The sequence below is a fragment of the Staurois parvus genome, unplaced genomic scaffold (genome assembly GCF_062004578.1).
Source record: "Staurois parvus isolate SC_StPar_1 unplaced genomic scaffold, SC_StPar_1.0 ptg000433l, whole genome shotgun sequence".
NCBI classification, from domain to species: domain Eukaryota; kingdom Metazoa; phylum Chordata; class Amphibia; order Anura; family Ranidae; genus Staurois; species Staurois parvus.
The window spans coordinates 187,501-203,982 of NW_028318229.1; the positions used below are offsets into that span (position 1 = coordinate 187,501).

Consider the following 16,482-nt stretch of genomic DNA (forward strand, 5'->3'; position numbering starts at 1 on the left):
AGAGAATGTTGAAGAGTGTAGATGCAGTAGTCAGAGAACATTGAGGAGTGTAGATGCAGTGGTCAGGCAACCTTGAGGACCATAGACGCAGTGGTCAGAGAACGTTGAGGACCGTAGATGCAGTGGTCGGACAACATTGAGGAGTGTAGACATAGTGGTCAGAGAACGTTGAGGAGTATAGATGCAGTGGTCAGTTAACGCTGAGGACCGTAAATGCAGTGGTCAGACAACGTTGATGAGTGTAGACACAGTGGTCAGAGAACGTTGAGGACCGTAGATGCAGAGGTCAGAGAACGTTGAGGAGTGTAGATGCAGTGGTCAGAGAATGTTGAGGACCGTAGATGCAGTGGTCGGACAATGTTGAGGAATGTAGACGCAGTGGTCAGGCAACCTTGGGGACCATAGATGCAGTGGTCGGACAACGTTGAGGAATGTAGACACAGTGGTCAGAGAACGTTGAAGAGTGTAGATGCAGTAGTCAGAGAACATTGAGGAGTGTAGATGCAGTGGTCAGGCAACCTTGAGGACCATAGACGCAGTGGTCAGAGAACGTTGAGGACCGTAGATGCAGTGGTCGGACAACATTGAGGAGTGTAGACATAGTGGTCAGAGAACGTTGAGGAGTATAGATGCAGTGGTCAGTTAACTTTGAGGACCGTAAATGCAGTGGTCAGACAACGTTGATGAGTGTAGACACAGTGGTCAGAGAACGTTGAGGACCGTAGATGCAGAGGTCAGAGAACATTGAGGAGTGTAGATGCAGTGGACAGAAAATGTTGAGGACCGTAGATGCAGTGGTCGGACAATGTTGAGGAATGTAGACGCAGTGGTCAGGCAACCTTGAGGACCATAGATGCAGTGGTCGGACAACGTTGAGGAATGTAGACACAGTGGTCAGAGAACGTTGAAGAGTGTAGATGCAGTAGTCAGAGAACATTGAGGAGTGTAGATGCAGTGGTCAGGCAACCTTGAGGACCATAGACGCAGTGGTCAGAGAACGTTGAGGACCGTAGATGCAGTGGTCGGACAACATTGAGGAGTGTAGACATAGTGGTCAGAGAACGTTGAGGAGTGTAGATGCAGTGGTCAGTTAACGTTGAGGACCGTAAATGCAGTGGTCAGACAACGTTGATGAGTGTAGACACAGTGGTCAGAGAACGTTGAGGACCGTAGATGCAGAGGTCAGAGAACGTTGAGGAGTGTAGATGCAGTGGTCAGAGAATGTTGAGGACCGTAGATGCAGTGGTCGGACAATGTTGAGGAATGTAGACACAGTGGTCAGGCAACCTTGAGGACCATAGATGCAGTGGTCGGACAACGATGAGGAATGTAGACACAGTGGTCAGAGAACGTTGAAGAGTGTAGATGCAGTAGTCAGAGAACATTGAGGAGTGTAGATGCAGTGGTCAGGCAACCTTGAGGACCATAGACGCAGTGGTCAGGCAACGTTGAGGAGCAAAGACGCAGTGGTCGGCTAAGAAAACCTAATGCAGCAGATGGAAGACGCCTCATGCTTAATTCCCTTCCACATCGGGAGAAGTCCATCAGCACAGAACTGGCAGAACCCAGTGGGACCCGGATACACCCATCTTCCGCTCAAACCGAACCCAGGACAGTCACCATCTACTTCCTGAACTGAGATCCCAGCTCAGAGATATCATCATGGTGGAAATCCTGGTCCCTGTGCACTTCTAAGCCGTGTTCACAAATGCCTGGCACAGCTCAGGCTCTGCTACAAAGTGTCAAAGTTGCAGTCTGATCACTGGGGGACGAGGAGACTGAGGCAACATTTTCTTGTGTTGCCTAGGACAGTACAAAACCTGAATACAGTGCAGACTTCTGGGGAATCAGTGAGCCAATCACACAGGCAGGAAATGTCATTCCTAGGGGTCGCTCTGTCCCCCGTCTGTGTACAGGACGCCTCCAAGCAGCCATGTTGAATTTTACAGAAAAATACAGATTCAAAGGAAAGGTCATTGATAATATGACTTGCGTGGCCATCACATACGCTCGATTCATTTTTTTATTTTCAATTTTTTTAGCCCTGCAAAAGAGGGGTTACCCTTTAAGGAGGGGGGCAGTAAAAATGCTGCACAACCAGCTATTTTACCGCCCCCCAGCCTGAAAGTCTTGTTTCTGTTCATTGGGTAAGGTGTAATTCGTGGAATTTTGGATGCTGTGTCTATTTATTATCCTTCGTCGCCGCCAATCTGTGATCGCATTACTCCGCAGGTTGTCAAACGCCGCAGCCGAGTCTTTAAAGCTGCGCTCCGATTGGTTCCCTCGACCAATCCGCTGCTGGTTGCCCTAATTTCCCTTCTGTATCCTCCAGCTCAATAATTCCCGCGTATCCGGAGGATATCGCTTGGCGGAATGTAATGCACAAGCAGGGCGAGTGTCGGAGGAAAACGCTGTGAATTATGTATCCGGGCTCCGAGGATCTTTTCACATCGCATTAAATCAGTGCGGGGACTCCGCAGGATCCTGGTAAGGAGCGCGAACGTGACTTTAATCGAATAAAACAGATGGCTGGTTATGCATTTGAAGTCGGAATAAAGCTAAATTTCGGAAGGTGATCTGCTAATTGTAGGAAGGGAAAAAAATAAAAAATTGCATCGCTAAAGGGAACCTCTGATCTTTATAAAGCGTTTTATTCTTTTCATAGAAATGTAAAATTCATCGACTTGAAGCGGGACCGAAGCCAAACTACTAAACGAACAGCTCAGACGCGGAGACCGATATTACTTTTCCTGTTCGTTTGTTCGTTCATATCTGTAATTCTGTTCAGCCAGTTGTGTGATTTACTCTATATTGCCGAAAGTATTGGTTGGCCGGCCTTTCCACACACATGATCTTCAATGGCCTCCCAGTCTTGGTCCGTAGGGTTCAATATTGAGTTGGCCCTCCAGCTGATTAAGCACTACAAGTCCCATCATGCCTCTGCCTCTTTGAGTCTTGCCTGTGGCTGTCAGAGTCTTGCAAGGCCTCATGGGACTTGCAGTTTCTCAACACCTGGAGGACCATAGTTTGGAGACCCTCTTACCCAAGTATTTGGCCGCCAGCCTTTCCACGCACATGACCTTCAATGGCCTCCCAGTCTTAGTCCGTAGGGTTCATTACTGAGTTGGCCCCGCCCTTTGCAGCTATAACAGCTTCAACTCTTCTGGGATGGCTGTCCACAATGTTGTGTTGGCCCTCCAGCTGTTGAAGTACTACAAGTCCCATCATGCCGCTGCCTCTTGGAGTCTTGCCTGTGGCTGTTAGAGTCTTGCAAGGCCTCATGGGACTTGCAATTCCTCAACACCTGGAGGGCCATAGTTTGGAGTCCCCCTTACCCAAGTATTGGGCCGCCGGCCTTTCCATGCACATGACCTTCAATGGCCTCCCAGTCTTGGTCCGTAGGGTTCAATGTTGAGTTGGCCCTCCAGCTGATGAAGTACTACAAGTCCCATCATGCCTCTGCCTCTTGAAGTCTTACCTGTGGCTGTCAGAGTCTTGCAAGGCCTCATGGGACTTGCAATTCCTCAACACCTGGAGGGCCATAGTTTGGAGACCCCCTTACCCAAGTATTGGTCGCCGCCCTTTCCACGCACATGACCTTCAATGGCTTCCCAGTCTTAGTCCATAGGGTTCAATATTAAGTTAGCCCCGCCTTTTGCAGCTATAACAGCTTCAAGTCTTCTGGGAAGGCTGTCCACAAGGTTGAGTTGGCCCTCCAGCTGTTGAAGTACCCATCATGCCACTGCCTCTTGGAGTCTTGCCTGTGGCTGTCAGAGTCTTGCAAAGACTTATAGGACTTGCAATTCCTCAACACCTGGAGGGCCATAGTTTGGAGACCCCCTTACCCAAGTATTGGGCCGCCGGCCTTTCCACGCACATGACCTTTAATGGCCCCCCAGTCTTAGTCCATAGGGTTCAATATTAAGTTAGCCTCGCCTTTTGCAGCTATAACAGCTTCAAGTCTTCTGGGAAGGCTGTCCACAAGGTTGAGTTGGCCCTCTAGCTGTTGATGTACTACAAGTCCCATCATGCCTCTGTCTCTTGGAGTCTTGCCTGTGGCTGTCAGAGTCTTGCAAGGCCTCATGGGACTTGCAGTTCCTCAACACCTGGAGGGCCATAGTTTGGAGACCCCCTTACCCAAGTATTGGGCCGCCGGCCTTTCCACGCACATGAACTTCAATGGCCTCCCAGTCTTGGTCTGTAGGGTTCAATGTCGAGTTGGCCCTCCAGCTGATGAAGTACTACAAGTCCCATCATGCCTCTGCCTCTTGAAGTCTTACCTGTGGCTGTCAGAGTCTTGCAAGGCCTCATGAGACTTGCAATTCCTCAACACCTGGAGGGCCATAGTTTGGAGACCCCCTGTGAAGGGAGTCACTTTGGGTGGGGGGCCCATGGAACACAGCTCACTTTGGAGAGGTGGAGAGACCCCTATCTCAGCTCCCCATATCCCTCTTATGTGTAAATCTCCCTGTTCAATATTGAGTTGGCCCACTAGCTAATGATGTACTACAAGTCCCATCATGCCTCTGCCTCTTGGAGTCTTGCCTGTAGCTGTCAGAGTCTTGCAAGGCCTCATGGGACTTGCAATTCCTCAACACCTGGAGGACCATAGTTTGGAGACCCCCTTACCCAAGTATTGTTCGCTGCCCTTTCCACGCACATGACCTTCAATGGCCTCCCAGTCTTAGTCCATAGGGTTCAATATTGAGTTAGCCCCGCCCTTTGCAGCTATAACAGCTTCAACTCTTCTGGGAAGGCTGTCCACAAGGTTGTATTGGTCCTCCAGCTGTTGAAGTACTACAAGTCCCATCATGCCTCTGCCTCTTGGAGTCTTGCCTGTGGCTGTTAGAGTCTTGCAAGGCCTTATGGGACTTGCAGTTCCTCAACACCTGGAGGGCCATAGTTTGGAGACCCCCTTACCCAAGTATTGATTGGCCGGCCTTTCCACACACATGACCTTCAATGGCCTCCCAGTCTTGGTCCGTAGGGTTCAATATTGAGTTTGCCCTCCAGCTGATGAAGTACTACAAGTCCCATCATGCCTCTGCCTCTTGGAGTCTTGCCTGTCGCTGTTAGAGTCTTGCAAGGCCTCATGAGACTTACAATTCCTCAACACCTGGAGGGCCATAGTTTGGAGACCCCCTGTGAAGGGAGTCACTTTTGGTAAGGGGCCCATGGAACACAGCTCACTTTGGAGAGGTGGGGAGACCCCTGTCTCAGCTCCCCATATCCCTCTTATGTGTAAGTCACCCTGTGGGGGTTGTGGGGTTGTTGATTGTGTAAAGCTATGTGGTTGCATCCCATTGTTCTATTGTCTGTCTGGCTTGGGAGCAAACTATTATGGGATGTATGTGTTTATGTGTATTAGCTTAGGGGGGGGTGTCTCCAGCAGCTCTCCCTCCTGATGGGACTGTCTGCTGATGTGTCTCTTGTTACTGGGTGTGTATTGCCCCGCCCTGGGTATATGTCTTGTATCTGTGTTAAAATAAAGGAGTCTATTTCCTGATTCATTTCAAGACTGGTCTTGTCTAGTCTTGTATGACCAGCAGTGGTGTCCGTGGATCTGTGTTCGGACAGGGAAGCGGGAATCTAACGGAAATACCCTAGTGCAGTCGGGGTCCGGTTCCGTTACACCCCCTTACCCAAGAATTGGGCCGCCGGCCTTTCCATACACATGACCTTTAATGCCCCCCCCAGTCTTACTCCGTAGGGTTCAATATTGAGTTGACCCCGCCCTTTGCAGCTATAACAGCTTCAACTCTTCTGGGAAGGCCGTTCACAAGGTTTAGGAGGGTGTCTACGGGAAGGTTGGACCATTCTTCCAGAGGTACATTTGTCAGGTCAGGCACTGATGTCGGGGGAGGAGGCCTGGCTCACAGTCTCCGCTCTAATTCATCCCAAAGGTGTTCTATGGGGTTGAGGTCAGGACTCTGTGCAGGCCAGTCAAGTTCCTCCACCCCAAACTGGCTCCTCCATGTCTTTATGGACCTTGCTTTGTGCACTGGTGCGCAGTCATGTTGGAACAGGAAGGGGCCATCCCCAAACTCTTCCCACAAAGTTGGGAGCATGAAATTGTCCAAAATGTCGCCTTAGGAGTTCCCTTCACTGGAACTAGGGGGCCAAGCCCAACCCCTGAAAAACAACCCCACACCATAATCCCCCCTCCACCAAAATTTACACTTGGCACAATGCAGTCAAGCAAGTACTGTTCTCCCGGCAACCGCCAAACCCAGAGACGTCCATCGGATTGCCAGAAAGAGAAGCATGATTGGTCACTCCAGAGAACACGCCTCCACTGCTCTAGAGTCCAGTGGCAGCGTGCTTTACACCACGGCATCCGACACTTTGCATTGCACTTGGTGATGTAAGGCTTGGATACAGCTGCTCGGCCATGGAAACCCATTCCATGAAGCTCTCTACGCACTGTTGTTGGGCTCATCTGAAGGCCACACCAAGTTTGGAGGTCTTTAGCTATTGACTCTGCAGACAGTTGGCGACTTCTGCGCACTGTGCGCTTCAGCATGCGCTGACCCCGCCCTGTCATGTGACGTGGCCTACCACTTGGTGGCTGAGTTGTTGTTGTTCCCAGTTGCTTCCACTTTGTTATAATCCCAGTAACAGTTGAGCGTGGAATATTTAGTAGCCAGGAAATGTCACGGATGGACTTATTGCCCAGGTGACCATCTATCACGGGACCACGCTTGGAGTCACTGAGCTCCTGAGAGCGACCCATTCTTTCACCAATGTTTGTAGAAGCAGTCTGCGAGGGGTTAATATTGAATGAATACAGAGCTGCATTGTGTCTTTTATATCTGCCTAGGGTTCAGCTTTAGCTACTGGTTCATGGGGTGCTTCGGAGCAGGGCCGTGGATAAGGGGGTACCACCAGTCCTCCTGTATGGGGCCCAGGCCAGCAGAGGGGCCCAGGCAGCTGGGTGAATCAGATGTGGGCAGAGAGGATAATCGGCACATCGGAGGGGCAATTACTGGAACCGATCCCCTGTATGGCTCTCTGCAGCAGCTGAAAGCCAGCAGGAGGGAGAGGGAAGAAGCCGGCTTTCAGCTGCTGCAGAGAGAACCATACAGGGAAACTTCCCCACCCCGGTGCACTCACCACCTCCCTGTACACCGTATATTTCCCCTTGCTGCCCCCACCCCTGTCATGCTGCTGACTTCCCTCCTCTCATTCACAGCTGCAAGCATACAATAGGATCATTCGGGATGGAGAGTGGGAGAAGGGTCTGGTAAATATGTCACATTTAGCAGCCCTTTCTTTCCTGAATGAACACAATGAGTGATTGCTAACAATGAATCACTGTGTTCATTCGTAACTGAAGCATAATAAACTGTGTTTTCTTGTGGGAATGGGATGGCTTATCAGGTTGGTTGTATGGGGCCCTGTGGTTTGGGGGGGGCCCTGTCAGGTTGGCTGTATATGGCCTCGTGGTTTGAGGGGCACTGTCAGGTTGGTTGTATGGGGCCCCATGATTTAGGGAGCCCTGTCAGGTTGGTTGTATGGGGCCCTGTGGTTTGGGGCACTGTCAGGTTGGCTGTATAGGGCCTCGTGGTTTGGGGGGCCCTGTCAGGTTGGTCGTATGGGGCCTCATGGTTTAGGGAGCCCTGTCAGGTTGTTTTTATGGGGCCCCGTGGTTTGGGGGGCCCTGTCAGGTTGGCTGTATGGGGCCCCGTGGTTTGGGGAGCCCTGTCAGGTTGGCTGTATGGGGCCCCATGGTTTGGGGGGCCCTGTCAGGTTGTCTGTATGGGGCCCTGTGGTTTGGGGAGCCCTGTCAGGTTGGCTGTATGGGGCCCCTTTGTTTAGGGAGTCCTGTCAGGTTGGCTGTATGGGGCCCCATGGTTTAGGGAGCCCTGTCAGGTTGGCTGTATGGGGCCCCGTGGTTTAGGGAGCCCTGTCAGGTTGGTTGTATAGGGCCCCGTGGTTTGGGGAGCCCTGTCAGGTTGGCTGTATGGGGCCTCGTGGTTTGGGGAGCCCTATCAGGTTGGCTGTATGGGGACCTGTGGTTTGGGGGGCCCTGTCAGGTTGGCTGTATGGGGCCCCATGGTTTGGGGGGCCCTGTCAGGCTGGCTGTAAGAGGACCCATGGTTTGGGAGGCCCTGTCAGGTTGGATGTATGGGGCCCTGTGGTTTAGGGGGCCCTGTCAGATTGGCTGTATGGGGCCCCATGGTTTGGAGGGCCCTGTCCGGTTGGCTGTATGGGGCCCCATGTTTTGGGGGGCCCTGTCAGGTTGGCTGTATGGGGTCCCGTGGTTTGGGGGGCCCTGTCAGGTTGGCTGTATGGGGCCCCCGTGGTTTCTAACAGCAGTCCAGCTTCAGAGCAATAGATGAACATATTTTGGGGCTCATCTCACAGTGCTCAGAGACATGCAACCTTCTCCCAGTCCAACCATGATCAGCTTGACCAGCGGACAGACCCACACAACAAAAAGGTGAATGCAAACTCCATGCAGGTAGTTTCCCTGTTAGGAACCGACCCCAGGACCACAACACCGCAGATGCAAGATTTACCACCCGCTATGCTGTCCTATGAAATGCCTTCGTTGATGTGCCCAGCAGGAGCTTCAGCTTTCCATCATGGTCTGTTCTGGTCGCCTGAGCTGGCTGACTTCATTTATTTGTGTGATTAGGAGCTGACAATCTAAATCCTCGTCACTGTATCTCTCAGCACCACTGCTGACACACTCCTCTCTGCCCTGCAGCCGCATGCACATCGGGACAGACTGAACTCAGTGGCAGAAGGGCTTAACTAACCGCAAAATGAAATTGCGCGCTGATCCGCTGAGAGAAGTCGCACTGTTCAAAAGGGACAGCAAATGTAAGGAAGCGCTCCAGTCTGATTATAAAACAACAAACATGTCATTCTTACCTGCTCTGTGTAATAGTTTAGCACAGAGCAGCCCTGATCCTCCTCTTCTCGGATCCCCAGCCAGAGCTCTGTACTGCACCCCTGCCAAGCAGTTTGGTCTGGGGCTCTCATGCATGCTCGCTCCTGAGCCCTGCTCTGTGTGTCCATAGGACACACAGAGCAGGGCTTTGCCCCACCCCTCTGCTCCTCGTCACTGACTATGATTGACAGCTGAAATTGCCAATGGCTCCCACTGATGTATTTGAGCCAATGAGGAGCAAGAGTCTTGAGCTCAGGTATGTATTTTGTGGGGCCTGCGGGGAATGCAGCAAGATAAAAAACCTTAATACTTAATACATTCCTAAATAGTCACAAAGGATATAAATCCAGCAGGCCCCACCCACTCCAGAAAACTACAGGAGGGGCGGAGACAAGACTGGTCATTTTGCACAAGGAGAGAGAGCAAAGCTGTGGGAGGGGTCCAGCAGGCCCCACCCACTCCAGAAAACTACAGGAGGGGCGGAGACAAGACTGGTCATTTTGCACAAGGAGAGAGAGCAAAGCTGTGGGAGGGGTCCAGCAGGCCCCACCCACTCCAGAAAACTACAGGAGGGGCGGAGACAAGACCGATCACCCTGCACAAGGAGAGAGAGCAAAGCTGTGGGAGGGGCACAGCAAGCCCCACCCACTCCAGAAAACTACAGGAGGGGCGGAGACAAGACCGGTCACCCTGCACAAGGAGAGAGAGCAGAGCTGTGGGAGGGGCACAGCAGGCCCCACCCACTCCAGAAAACTACAGGAGGGTCGTAGACAAGACCGATCACCCTGCACAAGGAGAGAGAGCACAGCTGTGGGAGGGGTCAAGCAGGCTCCACCCACTACATAAAACTACAGGAGGGGGCGGAAACAAGACTGGTCATTTTGCACAAGGAGAGAGAGCAAAGCTGTGGGAGGAGAAGAGCAGGCCCCACCCACAACTGAAATTTATAGGAGGGGGGCAGAGACCAGACCAGCCACCCTGTACAAGGAGAGAGAGCAGCAGTGACTGGACTACACTACATGAAGCCTCACACTGGATTGCTGCACAGATCTGGAAGAAATAGAGAACACTGTGCTGTACATAGCCCATGCAGAGAGCAGAGCTGTGGGAGGGCGGGGCCTAGGAAGCTCCACCCATTATAGACTGCCTGCAGAAAACTACAAGAGGGCAAGACCAGTCACCCTGCACAAGGAGAGAGCAGCAGTGAGCAGTCTTTATTACACATGATGAATCCATACATGAATGTACTAGACGATGTGCTTATCCCGGAGTTCAGCTTTAATAATCAACTCTGCTGAAAGGTCCCTGTCATAGAATATATATCTACACCGCTCAAAAAAATGAAAGGACGACTTTGTAATCAGAGTGTAGCATCAAGTCAATGACACTCCTGGGATATGGATCTGGTCAGGGAAGTCGCAGAGATGGTTGTTCATCAGTTTCAGCTGTTTTGGTGTTAATGAAATTAACAACAGGTGCACTAGATGGGCAACAATGAGACAACCCCCAAAACAGGAATGGTTTTACAGGTGACATTTTTCTTCCCTACTCATTTTTTCTGACTGTTTTTCACTAGTTTTGCATTTGGCTAGGGTCAGTGTCACTACTGGTAGCATGAGGCCATACCTGGACCCTACAGAGGTTGCACAGGCAGTCCAACTCCTCCAGGATGGCACATCAATACGTCCCATTGCCAGAAGGTTTTCTGTGTCTCCAGCACAGTCTCAAGAGCATGGAGGAGATTCCAGGAGACAGGCAGTTCCTCTAGGAGAGCTGGACAGGGCCGTAGAAGGTCCTTAACCCATCAGCAGGACCGGTATCTGCTCTTTTGTGCAAGGAGGAACAGGATGAGCCCTGCCAGAGCCCTACAAAATGACCTCCAGCAGGTCACTGGTGTGAATGTCTCTGACCAATCAGAAACAGACTTCATGAGGGTGGCCTGAGGGCCCGACATCCTCTAGGGGGCCCTGGGCTCACTGCCCAGCATCATAGAGCTGGATTGGCATTTGCCATTGAACACCAGAACGGGCAGGTCCACCATTGTGATGAGAGCTCAGTGATGGTCTGGGGAGGCATATCCATGGAGGGACGCACAGACCTCTACAGGCTAGACAATGGCACCCTGACTGCCATTAGGTATGTGGATGAAATCCTTGGGCCCATTGTCAGACCCTATGCTGGTGTAGTGGGTCCTGGGTTCCTCCTGGTGCAGTGGGTCCTGGGTTCCTCCAGGTGCAGTGGGTCCTGGGTTCCTCCTGGTGCAGGGGGTCCTGGGTTCCTCCTAGTACACGACAATACTCATGTGAGGCAGTTTCTGGAGGATGAAGGAATTGATACCAGTGAATGGCCCCCACGCTCACCTGATCTAAAACCAATAGAACTCCTCTGGGATATCATGTTTCAGTCCATCTGACACCACCAGGTTGCACCTCAGACTGTCCAGGAGCTCAGTGATGCCCTGGTCCAGATCTGGGAGGAAATCCCCCAGGACACCATCCGTGGTCTCATTAGTAGCCTCCCCCGATGTTGTCAGGCATGCATACAAGCTCGTGGGGGTCACACAAACTACTGAGGACCATTCTGAGTTGCTGCATCGACATTTCAGCCAAATGGACTCGCCTGCTGCATCATTTCTTCACTTTGATTTTCAGGGTGTCTTTGAATTCAGTCCTCTGTAGGTCGATCATTTTCATTTCTACCCAACAGTGGGGCGTCCTTACGTTCCTCACACATCCCCCCATTCATGTCAGTATAGAGATCCAGCAGGACATTCCTCCCCATTGAGATCTGATGGGTTTTCAGAGTCTTCTGTTCATTTTTTTGAGCCGTGTACTTACCTGGTGGACCATGTCCTACCTTCCCTCAGTTTCGGTGCTGCAGTCTTGGTCAGGGTTTTCAGCATTAAGGGAGGTGTTGGAAGTGTTAATCCTCAGAGCCGTATGTCATTACTGGGTGCTGTGGTGACAATGGGGCCCAAGAATGTAACCACAGTACATTCTGGGGGGTTCAGGCACCTGACACTCCCAGAAGCACTGAATGCTGGAAAGTCTTACCAAGGCTGCAGCGCTGGAACAGGGAGAAGGCAGCAGACAAAGGCTGCCATGGAGACAATTAGAATTTCCTACTGTGGGGACCTTTTTTGCATAATCCGGGCCCTTTAAGAAAAGACTAGAGTCCATGTGATTGTGTCTATATAGGCTGCAATGTAATAGCTTTGTAAATCCCTCCTTCTATTGGTAGACCAATTTATTGTGGCCCCTGGGCTTTGCTTGAGCTTGTATTATGCAAATGAGGAGCTCTCTGAATCCGAGCGCCCTGAAAGATTTAGTATCTGTGCCACCGTGACTGGCAGCAGCTCAGCGAAATACAGCAGAGAGGGCTTTGTGAAACTGTTCTCCCAACTATTCCTGGTGGGGAAGATCTTCTAATCCACGACGGGGCTACAAAATGGGCAGGAAATGTGTTTTATGATTATTATTATTAGTTGTTGTTATTGGGGTTATTATCATGGGGGCAGCACAGTGGCTGAATGATTAGCACTTCCACCTGGCAGCACTAGAATTGTTGGTTCAAATCCCAACCACGGCACCACCTGGCTGGAGTTTGCATGTTCTCCCTGTGCCTGCGTGGGTTTCCTCCGGGTACTCCGGTTTCCTCCCACACTCCAAAGACATGCTGGTAGGTGAATTGGCTCCTGTCTAAATTGTTGCTAGTATGTGTATGTATGAATGTGAGTTGGGGACCTTAGATTGTACGCTCCTCAGGGGCGGGGACTGATGTGACTGTACAATATATATGTAAAGCTCTGCATACACTGACGGCGCTATATAAGTACCTGAAATATTATTATTATTTACTAATATTATTGTTTTTATTATTAGTTGTTGATGTTATTAGTGTTATTAGTAGTAGTATTTTTATTATTATTAGTTGATCAGACGGGAGATATAGAGACAGATACAGATATACAAAGTAACATTGTTTATAAACATCGGTCAGATGGGAGATAGAGAGATACAAAGTAACATTGTTTATAAACATCAATCAGACAGGAGATAGAGAGATACAAAGCAACATTGTTTATAAACATCGATCAGACAGGAGATAGAGAGATACAAAGTAACATTGTTTATAAACATCAATCAGATGGGAGAAAGAGAGATACAAAGTAACATTGTTTATAAACATCAATCAGACGGGAGACAGAGGCACTTAAAGCAACATTGTTTATAAACATCTATCAGATGGGAGATAGAGAGATACAAAGAAACATTGTTACATTGTTTATAAACATCGATCAGACGGGAGATAGATACAAAAGTAACATTGTTTATAAACATCGATCAGACGGGGAATGGATACAAAGTAACATTGTTTATAAACATCGATCAGACGGGGGATGGATACAAAGTAACATTGTTTATAAACATTGATCAGACGGGGGATGGATACAAAGTAACATTGTTTATAAACATCGATCAGACGGGAGATGGATACAAAGTAACATTGTTTATAAACATCGATCAGACGGGAGATGGATACAAAGTAACATTGTTTATAAACATCTATCAGACGGGAGATGGATACAAAGTAACATCGTTTATAAACATCTATCAGACGGGAGATAGATACAAAGTAACATTGTTTATAAACATCGATCAGACGGGAGATGGATACAAAGTAACATTGTTTATAAACATCTATCAGACGGGAGATGGATACAAAGTAACATTGTTTATAAACATCGATCAGACGGGAGATAGATACAAAGTAACATTGTTTATAAACGCTATGTACATTTTTATATTTGTATGTTATGATTTGAGGTTTATATTCTGCTTGTAGGGTTGCAGTATTTCTGTACTGATGTTTATGTTATGTAGCGATCGTTCACACAAGTGCGGTGAAGCCGAGTTCTCCTGGCATGCTGGGATTTGCAGTCCCCCGGCAGCTGCTGTGCTGCACGCTTCTGTTGGATCTTTGTTTTCCCACCTGTGCCAGAAGAAGAAAGCATCGCTGTCCATTGATTCCCTTTCATCTTGCTCCTCTGCGCAGCGCTCTCTCCTCTCTGGATGCCATGCCGTCTGGAGCACATAAAAAATTCACTTAGCTGCCATCACAGGTCCTTCCCCTGGACCGGGACATCTGTATGAACAGTGACTTGAACCTTCCTACAGACAACATGGATGGAATGCCATCGCTGTCCAACCTCCGCCTCTGATGCCTGTGTGCGGTCCCAACCTGGGCTGAAGACAGGTATGTGCAGGGCAGCCATTTCTCTACAGTCCCCCCTCCCCCTTCCCCGGCAGTACCACATGCTTTGCCGCGGTGCACGGTTTGTGCGTTCGTTACACACCTGCCCAGGAACACACATTGTACTGCCAAGTATTGTATGCACCAATATATGGGGGGGTGACGCATATTAGTGTCGGCAATGCACACCTGTCATGTAAGATGCCTTCATAGAGGACAAGGGGGCGCTCTTTACGTCTGGAGCAAAAGAAATGTAATCTCCGAACACGGAAAGGTTTCTTCACAGTAAGAGCTGTGAGAATGTGGAATAGATTCCCTCCAGAGTTGGTTGTGCCCAGCTCAGTGGATTGCTGTAGGAAAGTCCTGGATTCTTTCTTGGATACACAGAATATAACTGGATATAACATTTATAGGGAAAGTTGATCCAGGGAATATTCGATTGGCTCTCAGGGGATCAGGAAGGAATTTTTTCCCCTGAGGAGCAAATTGGATCGTGCTTTGCTGGGTTTTTTGCCTTCCTCTGGATAAACTGTGGGTGTAGGATTGTAACTTTTTTTTTTTTAAATGGTTGAACTGAATGGACTTTTGTCTTTTTACAGCCAGACTAACTATGTAACTGTGAGAGAGATACAGAGAGAGAGTTATTCTCCAAACACAGAAAGGTTTCTTCACAGTAAGAGCTGTGAGAATGTGGAATAGACTCCCTCCAGAGTTGGTTGTGGCCAGCTCAGTGGATTGCTGTAGGAAAGTCCTGGGTTCTTTCTTGGATACACAGAATATAACTGGATATAACATTTATAGGGAAAGTTGATCCAGGGAATATCCGATTGCCTCTCTGGGGATCAGGAAGGAATTTTTCCCCTGCAGGAGCAAATTGGATCGTGCCTTGCTGGGTTTTTTTGCCTTCCTCTAAATCAACTGTGGGTGTAGGATTATGTACATAGGATTGTATATATTTTTTTCTCTTTCACTGGTTGAACTAGATGGACTTTTTTTCAACCAGACTAACTATGAAAATATGTCACTATGTGTTGGGGCTGCTATTCAGAATGAATTACACCACAACGCACCAACACACTACACAGCTTGCTGCAACGCTGTAATGGGAATGGGCCCTAAATGTCAGTGCGGAAACCTGCTTGGATGACAGGTGACACCAATACATATTAACCCAAGGTCAGCCAGTTATTGAGTGGACAGACAATCAGAGAGATGACATTGATAGTCCCCAATTATGAGGGATGATATCAATTCTCGAACCCCTCGTGTATCGCATTGTATTGTTATTGTACTGTCGCATGTTCTGTCTCCCATTGTAATGTACAGCACTGAGCAAACTGTTGGCGCTTTATAAATACTGTATAATAATAATAATAATAATAATTCCCTAAATATGAGGAATGATTTAAATTCCCCAAATATTAGGGATGATATTCACTTCTCCATTAATATAAGGAATGATGTCACTTCTCAATAATATGAGAGATGATATAATTTCACAAATATGAGGGATGATGTCACATCTCTGCTAACGTGACAGATGACATCACTTTTCGAGTAATATGAGAGACGATATAATTTCACAAATATGAGGGATGATGTCACATCTCTGCTAACGTGACAGATGACATCACTTTTCGAGTAATATGAGGGATGATATTACTTGATATAAGAGATATAAGAGATATTGATATAAGAGATGGCATCACTTCTCCACTAATAAGAGGGATGATGTCACTTCTCTACTAATAAGAGGGATGATGTCACTTCTTTACTAATGTGATGGATGATGTCACTTCTCCAATAATGTGATGGATGATGTCCCTTCTCCACTAATATGAGGGATGATGTAACTTCTCCACGATATGGGGACGTGTCAGCACAGGTCTGATCATTGGAGGGCAGACAGGCTCTGCAGGAGGGTGCATCAGCACAAATCTGATCATAGGAGGACAGGCTTGCTCTGTAGGGGTGGGGGGGATCAGCACAAGTCTGATCATCAGAGGACAGGCAGGCTCTGCAGGGGGGCATGTTAGCACAAGTCTTAGCCATTGCAGGACAGGCAGCCAGCGGAGGGGTGGGGGGTGTCAGCACAATTCTAATCATTGGAGGACAGGCAGGCTCTGCATGGGGGGCACATCAGTACAAATCTGATCATTGCAGGACATGAAGGCTGTGCAGGGGGGCATGTTAGCGCAAGTCCTGATCATTGAAGGACAGGCAGACTGTGCAGGAAAGGGCATGTGAGCACAAGTCTGATCATTGGAGGACAGGCATTATCTGCAGGTGGGCGTGTCAGCACATATCTGATCATTGGAGGATAGGCAGAT

At 49.1% G+C, this 16,482-nt stretch overlaps 1 protein-coding gene and 1 long non-coding RNA gene across 2 annotated transcripts in view; one reads left to right on the forward strand and one right to left on the reverse strand.

Annotated features, from left to right (window-relative positions):
- CUNH14orf132 (chromosome unknown C14orf132 homolog) overlaps positions 1 to 16,482 on the reverse strand; it is a 68,195-nt gene that overhangs the window by 14,327 nt on the left and 37,386 nt on the right. The window lies entirely within an intron of this gene.
- Positions 13,855 to 16,482, forward strand: part of LOC149454211 (uncharacterized) — a 40,245-nt gene continuing 37,617 nt past the window's right edge. Inside the window, exon 1 of the long non-coding RNA XR_016314351.1 lies at positions 13,855 to 14,155. This is a non-coding gene — a long non-coding RNA (uncharacterized LOC149454211). The remainder of the gene's footprint in view (positions 14,156 to 16,482) is intronic.